Below are 3741 nucleotides of genomic sequence, written 5' to 3'. Positions count from 1 at the left end.
GAGTGTCACTGACTGTTTGTCTCACAGCTTTCCCAAGGCATTTCTCTTTCAGGTGCCCTCGAGGCCAGACTCTGGCATGGCAGGCAGATTTCCCAACATCTTCGAAGTGTTTAGCAGAATAAAAAGGAGAGGCTCTAGAGTTCATCCAGCCCAACAGCCTGAAGAGCCGGAGCCATTTCAGCCAATGCAGGATGGTGAGTGGAGCAGCTGGGTAAAAGGGCTGAAGGCTGCTGCAACCTTGACCCCTCCCATCCCATCACTTTGGGACATGCCCAGGGAAAAGACAGAAGAGGGGCCGGGCAGACACCCCGCAGTGCCCGTGCTCCATCCCCTGGAGAATCCTGGGGCTGTCCCTGCCTGGGGAGCGCAGGGCTGGGCCCTGTTCTCCGGCCTCTCCTGCAGCCCCTCAGCTCTGGCTGTGCTCACTCTTTGCCAGGTGCAGCCATGGACCGCACACACGAGCAGGACCCTGCCGGTGTCCTCTTCCACAGAACAGCACAGGTACCTGCAGCCATCCCCACCTGGGCTGGGCCTGCTGTCACTGCTCAGTCCAGCACAGCGCTTGGAGCACCCCATGGAACAGCCCTCTTTTCCTGCCCTTTGTTCTCCTGCCGCACTTCCAAATTTATCAAATACTTTTGGCAGGAAGTGACCAGCACCATGGGCACTGGGTCCATAGAAAAGTGTGAGGACTACACCACCAACACAAGTGCTGCCCTGCTTGACAAGCATGTAGAAGAGGGTTTGGCCAATCCCAAGCAAGTAAGCAGCCTGTGGCCAGGGTTTGATGCCCCCAAGAATTGGTTGGCCTCACAATTCACTGGGGCCTGCTGGTCCCTGTCAGACTTTGAGGACACCACAGTGTGGTGGGAAGGGAAGCACTTCTCTGGGGAAGCTGGGGACATTACTGCCTCTGGCAGCTTTCCAAGTCTTCCCATGCCTTCTTCAGGTGCCTGCCATGGTGAGATACATCCACCAGTGGCTCATGGCCAATGAGACTGATGAGCACAGGGTGGAGAGATCCCTGCTGGATGTCACCGAGGCACAGCCCACTGATGTAGTGATGACTCTCCTGCGTGTGGCCCCATCGTGTGACAGGTATGGGACCCACTTGCCCAGAGGGCTCAGGGCTCACCAGCCCATCACCCTATACAGCCTGTTCTAGCTCTGTCTGAACAACAGAGAGTTCCAGGGCCCTCTGGCTGCTCCCTTTCCCAGCCCTGGCTTGTCAGCACCCACCCCATGCTCCCTCCCTGCCCCTCAGGAGCCTGTCCCCACAGGGCTAAACTGCCTGGGTGCTGCTGGTGCAGGGCAATGGGCAGAGGCAGAGCTGGCAGCCAGCTCAGGTCCCTGCTGCTGCCAGGCCACGGTGCTGTGTCTCAGACTGCCCTGAGACAGAGTTCTGACCCTACAGAGCTGCTATGGCTATGTGGAAGACAATCTTGTGCTCGCCCAGGACTGCAAAGCCAGCAAGGTTGAGACTCCTGGATGTGCTGGGGAGCTGGCCAGAGCACAGCACGTGCACCTCCGATGGGGACACAACTAGAGTCTTTTCCCTGGCTGTGAGTTTCTGGAACTGGCCTTTGCTCACCCCAAGGCCGCCCCTCCTGCAGCTCTCCACCCTCCTTCCCCCACTGAATCTCCCAGCCTCAGGTGCTGAGCTGAATCCTGGCCTAGGGGCAGCTTCAGGGGCACCAGGCCCGGTACTCCCCCTGCGTCTCCCCTGGTCTCTCCCTGCCACGCTTGGGCCCTGCCACACGGATACCTCGGCACTGAGCGCTGTCTCGGGTGTTTGTCCTTTGCAGGCAACTGTGGTGATGTGGAAGATCCTCCAGGAGCCCTGCATCCCACACATAATGACACTGTATTTCACTCGCCTATTTGTCCACCTGCTCTTCCAAGCGTACTTCAGCACATTGGATACACCAGAGGAGGTTGATAAATTGTGGAAAACATGCCAGAAAGAACACGGCTTTGCTGCCAGCTCCAACAGGTTTTCCATCCCAGTCCTTCTGTCCCTGCCATGTCCCCAGGGCAGGAGCCAGTGCTCCCAGCATGACCTGAGCTTTTCTCTGCACACAGGTTTGCACTGGAGACCCTGAAGTCCCTGCTCTGCCGAATGCAGTGTGAGGATGTGGTGACGGCAATGGAGCGCAAGTGTGGCTGGGACACGCTGCTGTCTGCTGACTCCCAGCACTATGCCGTGGGTGTGCTGGTCAGGTGAGACCCCACCCTCTCCACTCTTTGTGCTCTGTGTCTGGAGTGCCCTACACAGTACCCGTGCTCATGGGCCAGAGGGCCTTGTCACCGAGGCACAGCCAAACAGACTGGAAAAGACTGGAAAAGAAGGGTGCCCAAAAGGAGCTGCCTCCAAAATAGCTCAGGTCCCCTTGCAGCAGGATGGTGGGGAAAGACCAGACCTCTGGGAATCAGTCCTGGGAGAGGTTTGTCCCCCTGACTCAGACCTTGCTTTCTTTTTCCTCCTTTCAGAGCAATGCGCTCCTCATCTACACCCTTGTCTTCTGGGATTGCATTGCACCTGCTCAGCCTGCTCAACATGGAGAGGCCATGCTGGGATTTTGCTGCCCTGGCATTCATTGTGGAGGTGAGCCTGATGGCCAGCGCTGTCTCCCTGAGCTGCCTCCCAGCTCTCTGGCCTCTCATAGCCACACCTGCCTGGGATGGTGCCGTGCCCTGTCCTGCTGTCTGGGCCCAGCCCTGTGCGGTTCTGGGCTCCTGCCGGCCAGGTCCCTGTCACTGCCCTGTGCCTTTCAGGTCATGGAGTGCTTGGATGTGTCCAAATATGGGGCCAGTCTCCTGGAGATCATCTCAAAGAACTGCAGAGCGAGTGCAGGGAGAGGCGTCACCTGGCGCTCAGATGCCTCATGTTGCTTGGCCCCATGAATCCCCCCATGGTGGAGAAGGGAGCAGCTGCTGAAGCCCTGCCAGCAGCATGAGCCTGGGGCATGCAGTCGCTTGCGCATGGCTGGGCTTTGGGTGCTAGGGGCAGCTGATCCCAGCTCTCCTGCCTCCTGGGTCAGCTGCCCGCGTTGTTTGGGACAGGCCTTTGGCCTCTAGGCCCTGTGGCAGCAGAGTGGCCTTTCACACAGTTGTCTTCCAAACAGGCAAAAAAATTGTGGAACCTGACTGACAATCTTGTGGACATCCTGCAGGAAAACAATAGCTTCACGGTCAGGATGACCATCGTTGTACTCCGATATTTGTTCCTCTACAATGGTGCCCCTGTACGCAGCCCCATCGCCCTGCGGCTGGCTGAGGCGCTCCTGCCACTCTTTGACCACGGTAAGGCTCGTGTACCCCAGGCCACGGCCACTCGACTGCAGCCCGGACACTTTGTGACCCGTGAATTTCAACGTTGGTGCCCACACTGGGCCTGAAGGAACCAGTGCTTTAGGACTTTTTTTCCTTCCTTTCCGTACAGCATGATAGACAGGTTGAAGATGGGATCAATTGCTCTGTTTGAAGAGATGATAGGTTTACTAACGAAAAAAGGGACAGAAAGCTCTAAGACACCCGTGTGGCAGAGCGGGCTCCCACTCTTCATCTACTGCCACGATAAGAATCAGGATGTGGCAGAGGTGAGGACTCGTGGGGCTTGCCCGTGTCCCGGGGGGGGTTTGGCTGCCTCCTGCCCTGGTGTCTGGGTGGCTGCAGCCTCCTCCAGGCCTTGGCACAGGGACACGGCTTCCTGTGCCCTGAATTGCTGGGGACATCTCTGCA

At 58.0% G+C, this 3741-nt stretch overlaps 1 long non-coding RNA gene across 1 annotated transcript; it reads left to right on the top strand.

Annotated features, from left to right (window-relative positions):
* The first annotated feature begins 1474 nt into the window (after positions 1-1474).
* Positions 1475-2215, top strand: LOC306815176. The gene is made up of 3 exons (XR_013777332.1): positions 1475-1562; positions 1806-1993; positions 2083-2215. It is a non-coding gene; the product is annotated as an uncharacterized lncRNA (long non-coding RNA).
* Positions 2216-3741: the final 1526 nt, after the last annotated feature.

Source organism: Erithacus rubecula (genome assembly GCF_903797595.1).
Source record: "Erithacus rubecula genome assembly, contig: scaffold_1055_arrow_ctg1, whole genome shotgun sequence".
In the NCBI taxonomy this organism is placed as follows: domain Eukaryota; kingdom Metazoa; phylum Chordata; class Aves; order Passeriformes; family Muscicapidae; genus Erithacus; species Erithacus rubecula.
Note: the sequence above shows the minus strand (reverse complement) of the source record. Positions and strands in the feature narration are given on the sequence as shown.